This window comes from Salmo salar, chromosome ssa09 (assembly GCF_905237065.1).
Source record: "Salmo salar chromosome ssa09, Ssal_v3.1, whole genome shotgun sequence".
NCBI classification, from domain to species: Eukaryota; Metazoa; Chordata; class Actinopteri; order Salmoniformes; family Salmonidae; genus Salmo; species Salmo salar.
The window spans coordinates 18,384,951-18,401,830 of record NC_059450.1 but is presented as its reverse complement, the minus strand read 5'-3'; the positions used below and the strand labels follow the sequence as shown (position 1 = coordinate 18,401,830).

Here is a 16,880-nt window from a genome sequence, read left to right as displayed (position 1 = left end):
TGCTATGAGACTCGAAATTGAGCTCAGGTGCATCCTGTTTCCATTGATCATCCTTGAGATGTTTCTACAACTTGGGAGTCCACCTGTGGTAAATTCAATTGATTGGACATGATTTGGAAAGGCACACACCTGTCTATATAAGGTCCCACAGTTGACAGTGCATGTCAGAGCAAAAACCAAGCCATGAGGTTGAAGGAATTGTCTGTAGAGCTCCGAGACAGGATTGTGTCGAGGGCACAAATCTGGGAAAGGGTACCGAAAATATTCTTCAGCATTGAAGGTCCCCAAGAACACCATGGCCTCCATCATTCTTAAATGGAAGAAGTTTAGAACCACCAAGACTCTTCCTAGAGCTGGCCGCCAGGCCAAACTGAGCAATCGGGGGAGAAGGGCCTTGGTCAGTGAGGTGACAAAGAACCCGATGGTCACCCTGACAGATTTACAGAGTTTCTCTGTTGAGATGGGAGAACCTTCCAGAAGGACAACCATCTCTGCAGCACTCCACCAATTAGGCCTTTATGGTAGAGTGGCCAGGCGGAAGCCACTCCTCAGTAAAAGTCACAGGACAGCCCGCTTGTTTACCAAAAGGCACCTAAAGGACTCAGAACATGAGAAACAAGATTCTCTGGTCTGATGAAACCAAGATGGAACTCTTTGGCCTGAATGCCAAGTGTCACATCTGGAGGAAACCTTGCACCATCCCTATGGTGAAGCATGGTGGTGGCAGCATCATGCTGTGGGGATGTTTTTCAACGGAAGGGACTGGGAGACTAGTCAGGATCGAGGGAAAGATGAATGGAGCAAAGTACAGAGAGATCCTTGATGAAGTCCTGAGCGCTCTGGAGCAGATTCTCAGACTTGGAAGGTGAACCTTCACCCCACAGCACAATGACCCTTAGCACACAGCCAAGACAACGCAGGAGTTGCTTCAGGACAAGTCTCTGAATGTCCTTGAGCAGCCCAGCCAGAGCCCGGACTTGAACCCGATCAAACATCTCTGGAGAGACCTGAAAATAGCTGTGCAGCGACGCTCCTCATCTAACCTGACAGAGCTTGAGACGATCTACAGAGAAGAAAGGGAGAAACTCCCCAAATACAGGTGTGCCAAGCTTGTAGCGTCATCATACCCAAGAAGACTCGAGGCTGTAATTACTGCCAAAGGTGCTTCAACAAAGTACTGAGTAAAGGATCTGAATACTTATGTAAATGTGATATTTCAGTTTTATTCTTTTTAAAATATATTTGCAAACATTGCTAAAAACCTGTTTTTGATTTGTCATTAAGGGGTACTGTGTGTAGATTGATGATGGGAAAAAAACTATTTAAACCATTCTAGAATAAGGCTGTAACGTAACCAAATGCGGAAAAGTCAAGGGGTCTGAATACTTTCCGAATGCACTGTATGCATAGAAATACCTTGGAACAGATAACCAAAATTAAAATCAATTGGAGCTGATTTGTTGACTTTTTTACATTCTTTAATATCTAAAAAAAAATTGGGGAACCCTGCAACAGAGTAATTTAGAGGAGTGGGGGATGAATGGAGCTTCCTAAACACACCAAGTCACAAATTAGGCCAATTGTCCAATAAACACAAGATAATCATGGCTTATACTTCACAAATTCAACTAGAACGCTTAGAGAATGGAAAAGTGGTTTCTTTGTGTGGATGTGAAATCTCCATGATTTGCCAGAGTGTCACAAAATAAAATGAAAACCGTTTTTGAGAGTTTATCACAGTTTGATTGACAGTAAACTGGTCACACAGAACATCACAAACATGTTGAAACATCTTAGTGCTTACCCATCCGCATCCTTCTCTGGGGCCACAGCGTTAGTCACCTTCTCAGTATCTATTTTGTGGATGGAGTCTAGAGGCAGCTGAACGATGAGGACATGGATAGCAGAGTTCCCATTCACCTCCGTAACGCTGAGCAGAACCTACAGAGATGTTGGGTGTGGAAAAGAGAGAGGAAGGGAAAGAAATCTAAAGAAAGGGAATGACTGAGACAAAGAGAGTGACAGAAAGTGGCCTGCGGGGACCACTAGGAAGAAACGCTGTGCAAGCTGTGAAGTCAACCCCCTCAGGATCCCTCCTCACCTCAGTCCTCGGGTGCCTTAGGTGTGTGACATTTATTCCAATCTACAATAGGCACAAGAAAAACAGAGTTTATGAAGTGAACAGGGAACAACGTGGAACATGTATCAAACATAAATGATCACGTCAAACTTTCTACTGTTATTTACCTCAGCTGCTGCCTTCGGCTTCATGCTGATGTAGAGGCTTGAATCATCTCTGTCCCCCACCTGAAAGGTACACAGCACATTGGAGCAAATATGTAGTCTTCATGTGTTCCAATAATGCTTTAAAAACCAGTCAATGATTGAATGACCAATGTCAGTTAATATATACATTACGTTTCATAATTCAACTATATAAGTATAAGAAAGGAATACATTCTCCTCTCCACTCTGAGCAAGTGGTTCTGAATCTGCTTGAGGAAAGATATGACCCCCAGGCTTTATTCTGTATCCCATTTAGCATACAATACAAATTCATTACCATCTCAAGTACACTCAAATGATACAAATACTACCCATAGACCATCTAAGGAAACAGGCCATGGGAAAATAGGCTACATGGACAGAATCAAGATTTGAACTACAGCCCTAAAATCAAACTCTTGCACTTACCTGTAACACAACCGGACCTGGTCGAAAGTTAGGGTCCTGAGACTTCATCTGCTCCACATCCTTCTTCAGCCTCTCCCTCACCTGGCTGTGGACACAAGACAAGCTACAGTCTCACAGAGAGCAAGCAGGGGGACCATTACTCAGGGATAGAATCTGGATGGTCTTACAGGGACTGAAGCCATGGACCTCCATCCTACAACTGTCCACAGCACACCTCAGATCTTTGGAGGAGGTGAGGTGCAGCATGATTACCAGCTGAGGGACAACTCCAGGAGTATGGCAAAGAGCACCCCCTGGAGTGCAATGCTAGGAAGGAGCCCTTATAGCGCTAAGAGACTCAGACCACAGGCAACCTTGGGTGTAATAGCTGGTTATTTTGGCATGGGAGAGGACGGCAATATATGATATGTGACAGAGAAAGTCTTGCTAAGGAATTAGATTGTTACACTAAGTGATGTCCATGTAAATTCACCGGCCCAGCCAAATGAAGGCCTCTTAGAGAGGGGCATCTCAGAAACGTTGCCTTATCTTAGTCCCTTTTCTATCAACTAAACAGTTATTTGAGAGAGAGAGAGAGAGAGAGAGAGAGGGAGGGATGGATTTTAGGGTCGTCAGCATCTCATCCTGGCTTGGCGGCAGACCACATAGATACAGGGACTGATTGGCACAGGGCTCAATGGAGTGGTAGTACCTAAGCAAAAAGGGTCAGATAAGCAGTATTTTTCCTATATTGTTTTCCTATATTACATTTAACAGCGGTGCCCCGCACAGCAAGGGAAGTAGAAGAACCCCCCCCACACACACAACCCCTACCCTTGACACCATGTTGAAAAAAACCATGGGACAAACACTTATTCATAAAAGATCATAGTCAACAACAGATGGGAAGTTCAGTGAGTAGGGTAACACAGAAACTGTAGTGTTTTTCTGTGTTTAAATACTCAAAGCACTCTACTCTTTAACAAGATGAAATAACCGTCTTAGCAAGTAATTTAACTGACAGGAACAGTGCAAAACAAATACAGAAAAGGCCAGATTGATTTGTTTTCAGACGAGTTAAGTTGGTTTCAAAGTTGATTAAAACCGAAGACTAAACCAAAAACAACAATCAATAGATATGATGAATGAACAACCCCCACTCTTAGACCACAACAATTCAAAAGGATTATGTATTAATATTTATGTTGCACATAAAAAAAAAAAAATTGTGGCAACTCTAGTCTATATTGTATCAGTAGAGAAGGGGAGTTATCTAATCCATCATTGGTCAACACAGACAAAATTCCTTTGTGGGACTCAGGACATCAACAGTGGTGTACTCTGATCAAGGCCACAGTGTAGTAGTTCCTTTGCAGCTACTCTGCAACATATTAGTTTAATTACTTACTGAACGCTACTCCTCTTCAATGACCCTACACACACACACACACACACACACACACACACACACACACACACACACACACACACACACACACACACACACACACACACACACACACACACACACACCGAACTCATTGAAGAAAAGGATGTAAGTGAAGAATGTGGCTTTTGATCAGTCGGCCTGAATTGATTGACTAATGGGTAGTGAAGAGGGACACGGTTTGGAGGGCACGGTCAGTCACGTCTTGTGAGAAGCATGAGTTGCTAAATTAAAGTTCCTTCATGTATCAAAAGTCAGGTTGTCACCTAAAATAGTATTGACACAACTGCACAGTCAGTCATGTGGCTATCAAGTAAAACTGCTGAGACACTGCTGGGAAACAAATAGGGCAAATATGAGAAACTTTGCAGTTAATTGAAAATAGTTTTTGGGATATGACAAATCAATTGAAATCAAATCTAGGGGAGTCTTGGAGTACATGCAATTTAGCCTATCAAATTAATAGAGCATATTACTGTTGTCCAATCTATCTATCCACTGGAGTTCAGTACTCACATGAAAAAGGAATGGATCAACGGAACATTCTATTACATAATACTTGGCACCCGAGTGACGCGGCAGTCTAAGGCACTGCATCTCAGTGCAAGAGAACTCACTACAGTCCCTGGTTCAAATCCAGGCTGTATCACATCCGCCCGTGATTGGGAGTCCCACAGGGCGGCACACAATTGGCCCAGCGTCGTCCGGGTTTGGCCGTCATTGTAAATAACAATTTGTACTTAACTGACTTGCCTAGTTAAATAAAAGGTTCAATAAAAAAAATACTGTATCAAGGTTGGGAATACGCCAACATTAACAATAGAATGAAACATTATTGTTCTGTAGTAGCAGCTTCACCCAGGATGTTTTCACAATATTCCATTAAAGCTGCAAAAGCCTTTGTGACATTGTTCCCATCCACTTTGACATGAGACTAAGAGGAAAACCATGAGTGACATTTGACATCCTCAGGTTCAAAATAAAAATGTAAGCTAAGTGGTTCATGCAGTTCGTTATTAGCTACACACTAACAAGTGCATACTGTTGATACCAGAATAAAGGATGTATGGAATTCTCAGGAACACGTTCTTTAGAATCTGTCCCAACCTTGTTTGTTGTTTGCAAAGTTTTGGGTAGAGATTCTACAGAACATTATGAATAGAATGAGGTTGCCAAGTCATGCTTGATGCATGTGGCTGTTGTTCACCATGTACAATGTCTGCAGAACAGAACGTAGAGATATGCGAGAAAACCAAACTGCTACGAGGTAGCTATGTCAAAGGTTTACACAAAATCAACATCACAGTGCTTTCTAAACCCTCTGCACAAGAGCTGTGTGCTAGTCGAGCAAAGTTACAAAACAGACATGGTCAGAAATATTACAGAAACTGACAGTAAATCACTTACGCTGAAACTTCTTACCCACTGATGATTTGGGCTGGCATTGTTGGCTGAAAGAAAGTTCGTCCCGAGACAACAATTCAATTCAAGGGGCTTTATTGGCATGGGAAACATATGTTAACATTGCCAAAGCAAGTGAGGTAGATAATATACAAAAGTGAAATAAACAATAAAAATGAAGAGTAAACATTACACTCACAGAAGTTCCAAAAGAATAATGACATTAAAAATGTCATATTATGTATATATAGTGTTGTAACGATGTACAAATGGTTAAAATACAAAAGGAAAAATAAATAAACAAAACACATTTACAATGGTGTTTGTTCTTCACTGATTGACCTTTTCTTGTGGCAACAGGTCACAAATCTTGCTGCTGTGATGGCACACTGTGGTATTTCACCCAGTAGATATGGGAGTTTATCAAAATCAGGGTTTTTTTTCAAATTCTTTGTGGATCTGTGTAATCTGGGGGAAATATGTGTCTCTAACATGGCCATACATTGGGCAGGAGGATAGGAAGTGCAGCTCAGTTTCCACCTCATTTTGTGGGCAGTGTGCACATAGCCTCTCTTCTCTTGAGAGCCAGGTCTGCCTACGGCGGCCTTTCTCAATAGCAAGGCTATGCTCACTGAGTCTATACATAGTCAAAGCTTTCCTTAAGTTTGGGTCAGTCACAGTGGTCAGGTATTCCACCACTGTGTACTCTCTGTTTAGGGCCAAATAGCATTCTAGTTTGCTCAGTTTTTTTGTTAATTCTTTCCAATGTGTCAAGTAATTATCTTTTTGTTTTCTCATGATTTGGTTGGGTCTAATTGTGTTGCTGTCCTGGGGCTCTGTGGGGTGTGTTTGTGAACAGAGCCCCAGGACCAGCTTGCTTAGGGGACTCTTCTCCAGGTTCATCTCTCTGTAGGTGATGGCTTTGTTATGGAAGGTTTGGGAATCGCTTCCTTTTAGGTGGTTGTAGAACTTAACAGCTCTTTTCTGGATTTTGATAATTAGCGGGTATCGGGCTAATTCTGCTCTGCATGCATTATTTGGGATATTTTTGCGGAATTCTGCATGCAGAGTCTCAATTTGGTGTTTGTCCCATTTAGTGAATTCTTGGTTGGTGAGCAGACCCCAGGGCAATGGGTTCTATAACTGATTCAAGTATTTTTAGCCAGATCCTAATTGGTATGTTGAATTTTATGTTCCTTTTGATGGCATAGAATGCCCTTCTTGCTTTGTCTCTCAGATCGTTCACAGCTTTGTAGAAGTTACCTGTGGCGCTGATGTTTAGGCCAAGGTATCTATAGTTTGTGTGCTCTACGGCAACGGTGTCTAGATGGAATTTGTATTTGTGATCCTGGCGACTGGACCTTTTTTGGAACACCCTTATTTTGGTCTTACTGAAATTTACTGTCAGGGCCCAGGTCTGGCAGAATCTGTGCAGAATATCTAGGTGCTGCTGTAGGCCCTCCTTGGTTGGTGACAGAAGCACCAGATCGTCAGCAAACAGTAGACATTTGACTTTAAATTCTAGTAGGGTGAGGCTGGGTGCTGCAGACTTTTCTAGTGCCCGCGCCCTATTCGTTGATATACATGTTGAAGAGGTTGGGGCTTAAGCTGCATCCCTGTCTCACCCCATGGCCCTGTGGGAAGAAATGTGTGTGTTTTTTGCCTATTTTAACCGCACACTTGTTGTTTGTGTAAATGGATTTTATAATGCTATATGTTTTTCCCCCAACACCACTTTCTAATCAATTTGTATAGCAGACCCTCATGCCAAATTGAGTCTAAGGCTTTTTTGAAATCAACAAAGCATGAGAAGACTTTGCCTTTGTTTTGGTTTGTTTGTTTGTTTGTCAATTAGGGTGTGCAGGGTGAATACGTGGTCTGTTGTATGATCATTTGGTAAAAAACCAATTTGACATTTGCTCAGTACATTGTTTTCACTGAGGAAATGTACAAGTCTGCTGTTAATGATAATGCAGAGGATTTTCCCAAGGTTGCTGTTGACGCATATCCCACGGTAGTTATTGGGGTCAACTTTGTCTCCACTTTTGTGGATTGGGGTGATCAGTCCTTGCTTCCAAATATTGGGGAAGATGCCAGAGCTAAGGATGATGGCTCGGGGGCAGTATTGAGACATTTTGAAAAAAATATGTGCCCATTTTTAACTGCCTCCTACACCAACTCAGAAGCTAGGATATGCATATTATTAACACATTCGGATAGAAAACACTCTGAATTTTCTAAAACAGTTTGAATGGTGTCTGTAAGTATAACAAAACTCATATTGCAGGCAAAAACCTGTGAAAAATAGATAAAAAAAAAATGTGAATTTTGTGACTGTACTATTTAGTGTCATTGTTTTATAGATACCATAGTGAGAAAGGATTCATTTCGCAACACCTACGGCTTCCACTAGATGTCAACGATCTTTATAAAGTTGTTTGAAGCGTCTATGATAAACAGAGAGCAAATTAGAATCCAAGGAAGTTGACATGTCATCACTTCATTTTTTTGCGCCTGCGCATAAATCTGAGAAACGTGAGTTTGTCATCATTTTTTATCTAGACATAGGATAGGTTGTGTGAAAATATTACTGATGTTTAACGTTAAAAATGGACCAAAAGATTAATGCTAAACAACATTTGACATGTTTGAACGAACATAAATAGATTATTTACTAGGTTTTTTTTAGCTTTTCGGCGTGATTTTACCAGCCCCCAACCACGTTTTGTGGGAGCATAATGAACGCTAAGTACTTGGTGTTATTTGGACATAAATTATGAACTTTGTCAAAAGAAACCACATTTGTTCCGGACCTGGAATGCCTTCCGGACCTGGGATCCTGCCTTCTGATGGAGATAATCAAAGGTAAGGGGGTATTTACAATGTTATTATCGATTTTAGATGATGCTAACTGTATAACATAGCCTGTTGTTCTTAGCATAGCACCCCGTTTATTGCAAAATGTGATTTCCCAGTAAAGTTATTTTGAGATCTGGCCATTCGGTAGCAATTACGAGATGATAATATATTATTCTTTGAATGACAATATTATAATTTACCAATGTTTTCGAATAGTAATTTTGTTATGTTCACCGGAAGCATTTCAGAGAAGAAAAAAATCTGAATTTCACGCTACTGTAAAATGCTGTTTTTGGATATAAATATGAACTTGATGGAACAAAAAATGCATGTATTGTATAACATAATGTCCTAGGAGTGTCATCTGATGGTGATTGACAAAAGTTAGTGCATAATTCAAGCTGGTTTCTGCTTTTGGTGACGCCTGACCTTGAATTGAAAATGGATGTTTGTACTTTTGTGGCTATGTACTGTCCTAACATAATCTAACTTTATGCTTTTGCCGTAAAGCCTCTTTGAAAATCGAACAATGTGGTTAGATTAAGGAGATGTTTATCATTTAAATTGTGTAAAATAGTTGATTGTTTGAGAAATTGAAATTATTAGATTTTTGATGTTTTGAATTTCCAGCCTTGTTAGCAATCCCGGCTCGGGGTTCATTGCTAACCTGTAGCCCCAACAGGTTAAAGAGTTTTAGGATAGCCAATTGGAATTTGTTGTCTGTATATATATCATTTCATTGAGGATACCATCAACACCACATGCCTTTTTGGGTTGGAGGGTTTTTATTTTGTCCTGTAGCTCATTCAAGGTAATTGGAGAATCCAGTGGGTTCTGGTAGTCTTTAATAGTTGATTCTAAGATTTGTATTTGATCATGTATATGTTTTTGCTGTTTGTTCTTTGTTATAGAGCCAAAAAGATTGGAGAAGTGGTTTACCCATACATCTCCATTTTGGATAGACAAGTCTTCTTGTTGTTTGTTTAGTGTTTTCCAATTTTCCCAGAAGTGGTTAGAGTCGATGGATTCTTCAATTACATTGAGCTGATTTCTAACGTGCTGTTCCTTCTTTTTCCATAGTGTATTTCTGTATTGTTTTAGTGATTCACCATAATGAAGATGTAGACTCAGGTTTTCCGGGTATCTATGTTTTTGGTTGGACTGGTTTCTCAATTTCTTTCTTAGATTTTTGCATTCTTCATCAAACCATTTGTCATTGTTGTTCATTTTCTTCGGTTTTCTATTTGAGATTTTTAGATTTTATAGGGAAGCTGAGAGGTCAAATATACTGTTAAGATTTTGTACTGCCAAGTTTATACCTTCACTATTACAGTGGAACGTTTTATCCAGGAAGTTGTCTAAAAGGGATTGCATTTGTTGTTGCCTAATAGTTTTTTGGTAGGTTTTCCTTACATCTATAGCATTTCTTAATATTATTCAGTTCCTTTGGCTTTGATTCCTCATGATAGTGTAGTGCTCTGTTCAAGTAGACTGTGATTTTGCTGTGATCTGATAGGGGTGTCAGTGGGCTGACTGAACGCTCTGAGTGACTCTGGGTTGATGTCAGTGATAAAGTAGTCTACAGTACTACTGCCAAGAGATGAGCTATAGGTTTTCCTACCTTAGGAGTCCCCTCGAAGCCTATCATTGACTATGTACATACCCAGCGTGCGACAGAGCCGCAGGAGTTGTGACCCGTTTTTGTTGGTTATGTTGTCGTAGTTGTGCCTAGGGGGGCATATGGGGGAGGGAATGCTGTCTCATCCAGGTAGGTGTTTGTCCCCCTGTGTGCTCAGGGTGTCAGGTTCTTGTCCAGTTCTGGCATTTAGGTCGCCACAGATCAGTACATGTCCCTGGGCCTGGAAATGATTGATTTCCCCCTCCAGGATAGAGAAGCTGTCTTCATTAAAGTATGTGGATTCTAGTGGGGGAATATAGGTAGCACACAGGAGGACATTTCTCTCTGTTAAGATAATTTCCTTTTGAATTTCTAGCCAAATGTAAAATGTTCCTGTTTTGATTAATTTAATGGAGTGAGTTAGGTCTGCTCTATACCAAATTAGCATACCCCCTGAGTCCCTTCCCTGTTTCACACCTGGTAGTTTGGTGGATGGGACTACCAGCGCTCTGTAACCTAGAGGGCAACCAGTGGGTCCGTCTCCTCTATACCAGGTTTCTTGTAGGATGAAAATGCCTGTATTTCTGATTTCTTTGATGAAGTCCAGGTTCCTGCTCTTTAGGTCAAAGGCAGATGACCTCAGGCCTTGGATATTCCAGGATGGGATAGTGAAGGCTTTGTGTTCCATAAAGTGTCCAATGTTGTTGGTCGTGTGGTTTGGCCTCAGGCCAGTAAGTGTGAGCAGAGTCTGCTGAGCATCTGGTACATGCCATTGGCTTGGGCTAGTGTAAGAGTGGGGGTTGGGTCTGTTTGCCCGCTCACGGCCTGGGCGTATGTGTGACTTCCATGTTGAGGCCCTCTTTGCGGGGGTGGGGTGCATGGGGTGGGCAGGAGGGGCATCGGTCTGATCTGAGGGGGCCTAAATGGGGTGTGAGCATGGTTGACTTGGGGGGGTGTGTGTGTGTGTGTGTGTGTGTGTGTGTGTGTGTGGCCGGTGGTGTTGTGGTCTGGATGTAGGTCCTCTTGGCGTGGGTCCTCTATGTGTAGGTCCGGGGGGGGGGGCGCAGGTCTGGGAGAGTGTCTCGCTGGTCTGGGCGGGGTGTCTATTGATCTGTTGCTCCTGTGTGAAGTGTTGGGGCTACGTTTGAGAGCGATGTCCTTTAGAGTCCGGGCGAAGGTGGGCACTGCTGCCTTGTATAGGTGGACCTGGTCATAAAGGCTGTTCAAGACCAGGGTGGAGTGGTGGGCCAGGAAAACATTTGGTTTTGAGGCACAGTCATGGGAAATACTTGTGTTTACCCACTGTATGGTAGCAGGGTGGAAGTATTTTCATGGTAGCAGGGTGGAGATAACCACTTGTGCATTGGGGAAAGTAGAAGAAGCTATTTAAATCACTCCCTTCAGTGCTGTGGCCACCCTTTCCTGCTGTGTTCTCAGGTCATTTGTGCCTGTATGTATTATTATGTGGCTAGGTGAACCTAGTTGGTCCTCAGACAGAAGGTCTAGGGCGCGCTGGGTGTTTGGACACCAGAGTTTAGACACACTGTGTTTGGGAAAGTTTTTTTTTTCTTCTTGTATATATTTCCCATTTGAGTCCATAAGGAGTACATTCTGTGTCTTGTGTATGTCCTCAGTGGGTGTGGGGGGGTTGTCAGGAGGGCTATCAGGGTGGCTTGTGGTTCTTCATTTGTCTGTTCTGCTGTGATGTCAACGCTATGGTCAGGGTCTGGTTTGGACTGTTCTGCTGTTGAGACTTTTGTCAGGAGTTGAGGAGGGCTGTTCTGCTGGCTTCTCTGCGGGGGGGGCCACCTCTCTAGTGGGTTGTTCTCTGTCACACGCCATCCCCCTCAACCTCTCCTCCAGCAGTCTGATCCTCTCCTCTAGTGCTCTGTTCTTCTCCTGCTCTTGCTTTTTATATTGTTGAAGTTGTCTCACCACAGTCCAGAGTGCAGATATGTCTCTCTCCATCTCCAGCTCTCCGGGTCTGGTTAATGGGGTGTTGTTGTGCTGGACTGTTGTCTGGGTCTGGTTAAGGGGGTGTTGTTGTGCTGGACTGTTGTCTGGGTCTGTGCTGACTGGAGTGTAATCACCTGCTGTTCCAGCACCACCTGCCTCGACCTCCAGCTGGGTGAATTTGATCCTTCATTTCATTGAGGGAGTAGTACTCTGTGCTGGGAGGTTGACTTTCCGCTTGGGGTTGCTCATCTGTGGGGTTATATAATGAAGAGGTCTGGTCTGACCCGCTCGGGGTGGTAGTATCTTTCTCAAGGGAGAGCTTCTCCTGCTGGGATAATTCTTTGATTAGGTGAAAGTCCAGCTAAAACTGTTTGGGGTTGCCCTGTACCATTACTGTTGCAGACTTATAGAGATTTATATTAGCTGACTCAGAAGTCCTCGTTGTCTAGTGTCCTGAGTTTCCACCCCTCGTTAACAAACCCCTCTCTTAACAAAGGGGTAGTGTGCTAATATAGCAGTGTGCCATGCCAGGGGATGGTCTGGTTAATATAGCACTGTGCCATGCCAGGGGATGGTCTGGTTAATATAGCACTGTGCCATGCCAGGGGATGGTCTGGTTAATATAGCACTGTGCCATGCCAGGGGATGGTCTGGTTAATATAGCACTGTGCCATGCCAGGGGATGGTCTGGTTAATATAGCACTGTGCCATGCCAGGGGATGGTCTGGTTAATATAGCACTGTGCCATGCCAGGGGATGGTCTGGTTAATATAGCACTGTGCCATGCCAGGGGCATGGTCTGGTTAATATAGCACTGTGCCATGCCAGGGCATGGTCTGGTTAATATAGCACTGTGCCATGCCAGGGCATGGTCTGGTTAATATAGCACTGTGCCATGCCAGGGCATGGTCTGGTTAATATAGCACTGTGCCATGCCAGGGCATGGTCTGGTTAATATAGCACTGTGCCATGCCAGGGGATGGTCTGGTTAATATAGCACTGTGCCATGCCAGGGGATGGTCTGGTTAATATAGCACTGTGCCATGCCAGGGGATGGTCTGGTTAATATAGCACTGTGCCATGCCAGGGGATGGTCTGGTTAATATAGCACTGTGCCATGCCAGGGGATGGTCTGGTTAATATAGCACTGTGCCATGCCAGGGGATGGACTGGTTAATATAGCACTGTGCCATGCCAGGGGATGGTCTGGTTAATATAGCACTGTGCCATACCAGGGGATGGTCTGGTTAATATAGCAGTGTGCCATGCCAGGGGATGGTCTGGTTAATATAGCACTGTGCCATGCCAGGGGATGGTCTGGTTAATATAGCACTGTGCCATGCCAGGGGATGGTCTGGTTAATATAGCACTGTGCCATGCCAGGGGATGGTCTGGTTAATATAGCACTGTGCCATGCCAGGGGATGGTCTGGTTAATATAGCACTGTGCCATGCCAGGGGATGGTCTGGTTAATATAGCACTGTGCCATGCCAGGGGATGGTCTGGTTTCTTTCTTTCTACTCTTAAACTCGGACAAAACAGAGATGCTTGTTCTAGGTCACAAGAAACAGAGATCTTCTGTTGAATCTGACAATTAATCTGGATGGTTGTACAGTCGTCTCAAATAAAACTGTGAAGGACCTTGGCGTTACTCTGGACCCTGATCTCTCTTTTGAAGAACATATCAAGACTGTTTCAAGGACAGTTTTTTTCCATCTACGTAACATTGCAAAAATCAGAAACTTTCTGTCCAAAAATGACGCAGAAAAATTTATCCATGCCTTTGTTACTTCTAGGTTGGACTACTGCAATGCTCTACTTTCCGGCTACCCGGATAAAGCACTAAATAAACTTCAGTTAGTGCTAAATACGGCTGCTAGAATCCTGACTAGAACCAAAAAATGTGATCATATTACTCCAGTGCTAGCCTCCCTACACTGGCTTCCTGTTAAGGCAAGGGCTGATTTCAAGGTTTTACTGCTAACCTACAAAGCATTACATGGGCTTGCTCCTACCTATCTTTCCGATTTGGTCCTGCCGTACATACCTACACGTACGCTACGGTCACAAGACGCGGGCCTCCTAATTGTTCCTAGAATTTCTAAGCAAACAGCTGGAGGCAGGGCTTTCTCCTATAGAGCTCCATTTTTATGGAATAGTCTGCCTACCCATGTGAGAGACGCAGACTCAGTCTCAACCTTTAAGTCTTTACTGAAGACATATCTCTTCAGTAGGTCCAATGATTAAGTGTAGTCTGGCCCAGGGGTGTGAAGGTGAACGGAAAGGCTGGAGCAACGAACCGCCCTTGCTGTCTCTGCCTGGCCGGTTTCCCCTCTTTCCACTGGGATTCTCTGCCTTTACCCCTATTACGGGAGCTGAGTCACTGGCTTACTGGTGTTCTTCCATGCCGTCCCTGGGAGGGGTGCGTCACTTGAGTGGGTTGAGTCACTGACGTGGTCTTCCTGTCTGGGTTGGCGCCCCCCCTTGGGCTGTGCCGTGGCGGAGATCTTTGTGGGCTATACTTGGCCTTGTCCCGGGATGGTATGTTGGTGGTTGGAGATATCCCTCCAGTGGTGTGGAGGCTGTGCTTTGGCAAAGTAGGTGGGGTTATATCCTACCCGTTTGGCCCTGTCCGGGGGTTTCATCGGATGGGGCCACAGTGTCTCCTGACCCCTCCTGTCTCAGCCTCCAGTATTTATGCTGCAGTAGTTTATGTGTCGGGGGGCTAGGGTCAGTCTGTCACATCTGGAGTATTTCTCTTGTCTTTTCCGGTGTCCTGTGTGAATTTAAATATGCTCTCTCTAATTCTCTCTTTCTTTCTTTCTCTCTCTCTCTCGGAGGACCTGAGCCCTAGGACCATGCCCCAAGACTACCTGGCTTGATGACTCCTTGCTGTCCCCAGTTCACCTGGCCATGCTGCTGCTCCAGTTCCAACTGTTCTGCCTGCAGCTATGGAACCCTGACCTGTTCACCGGACGTGCTACCTGTCCCAGACCTGTTGTCCCAGACCTGCTGGAACCCTGACCTATTCACCGGACGTGCTACCTGTCCCAGACCTGTTGTCCCAGACCTGCTGGAACCCTGACCTATTCACCGGACGTGCTACCTGTCCCAGACCTGCTGTTTTCAACTCTCTAGAGACAGCAGGAGCGGTAGAGATACTCTCAAAGATCGGCTATGAATAAGCCAACTGACACTTACTCTTGTGTTACTGACTTGTTGCTCCCTCGACAACTACTATGATTATTATTATTTGACAATGCTGGTCATTTATGAACATTTGAACATCTAGGCCATGTGCTGTTATAATCTCCACCCGGCACAGCCAGAAGAGGACTGGCCACCCCTCATAGCCTGGTTCCTCTCTAGGTTTCTTCCTAGGTTTTGGCCTTTCTAGGGAGTTTTTCCTAGCCACCGTGCTTCTACACCTGCATTGCTTGCTGTTTGGGGTTTTATGCTGGGTTTCTGTACAGCACTTTGTGATATCAGCTGATGTAAGAAGGGCTATATAAATACATTTGATTTAATTTGATGGTCTGGTTAATATAGCACTGTGCCATGCCAGGGGATGGTCTGGTTAATATAGCACTGTGCCATGCCAGGGGATGGTCTGGTTAATATAGCACTGTGCCATGCCAGGGGATGGTCTGGTTAATATAGCACTGTGCCATGCCAGGGGATGGTCTGGTTAATATAGCACTGTGCCAGGAGATGGTCTGGTTAATATAGCACTGCGCCATGCCAGGGGATGGTCTGGTTAATATAGCACTGTGCCAGGAGATGGTCTGGTTAATATAGCACTGCGCCAGGGGATGGTTTATGTGGAAGATGAGGTTGCTGATGTTCCCATTTTTATAATAGTCAGAAAAAGGTGTCTCTTGATTTTCCATAAGGAGCTTCATTTTGTGATCTTTTCTTGCCTTATCATTCTTTACATACACAGCGTACTGTATTTGAATTACCTCTGAACAGCAGGAGGCAGCTTCTAAGGCCTCTCCATTTGGTTGGAGTAGACTGTTCCACTCTCCTGCCATTGTTGGGCTAAAGGGCTTTGACATTCTCACTTGACACGTCAGGACTAATTGAAATTGTATCAAGCTTGGCAGCCTTAATTTAGCATGCAGTCCTTATAAAGTAATGTATTTTTCTTCTTGGCTTTTGGAAATAAAATCTAGCTTCAGACTAAACATGACTCACTCAGTTCCAGGTTGGATGGTGTTTTCAGGTTTCTGTTGTTTCCAGAGCATTTGCTGTATAGCGTTGGAATAATACTCTTTGGTAGTTGTAAACCTTCCAGGTGATTATGTAGTTACGTCCAAAATCAGGTTGTAGGTTTTGATTTGGAGTGAAGGTTATGTTGTAGAGGGTAGTATCCTGTATATGTTCCTGACAAAAAAATCCAAGTTTATCTAACTCTAAATCTTTTTTTTTTTAAGAACATGCTGAAAAATGCAGGAGCTCATCTGATCATGACCTCTGTCTCTCTCTCAGCTTGTCTCTTCACTCTGACTTGGTTTTGATTCTGATTACTGATGGTGGTAATGTTGTAAATGAGCTACGATGCTAGCGTAGCCCACATCAATAACGCTCGTACAATTTTTCGATATGGCCATAAAAACTTCTAAGAATATTGGCATAAGTAACTAAAGACGAAGATACTAGTGGGTGGAGTCATTTGTGTTGCTGTCAATGCGGTCAACCTACCAGAGAACAGTCTGAGTTGAGGGCAGGAACTGTTGGCCAATCACATGCGTCTTAAAATCAAACTAAACCCCTACCACAGAGGACGCAACAAAATGTACACTCCTGCGCGCCTCCACTTGAGGAGGCAGATGTGTGGAAAATCTCATAAAAACAAACAAAGAGATTTCAGGCAGCAGGTGGCAGCATTGCACTTGTGAAAAAAAAGGGCTGAAGGGTGTAACA

General features: G+C 43.7%; 1 long non-coding RNA gene across 1 annotated transcript; it reads right to left on the bottom strand.

Annotated features, from left to right (window-relative positions):
* Window positions 1-2,247: 2,247 nt before the first annotated feature.
* Window positions 2,248-16,877, bottom strand: LOC123723838 (uncharacterized). Its single transcript, XR_006770953.1, has 3 exons — window positions 16,152-16,877; window positions 2,695-2,779; window positions 2,248-2,307 (listed from the first exon to the last, which is right to left on the bottom strand). It is a non-coding gene; the product is annotated as an uncharacterized lncRNA (long non-coding RNA).
* Window positions 16,878-16,880: the final 3 nt, after the last annotated feature.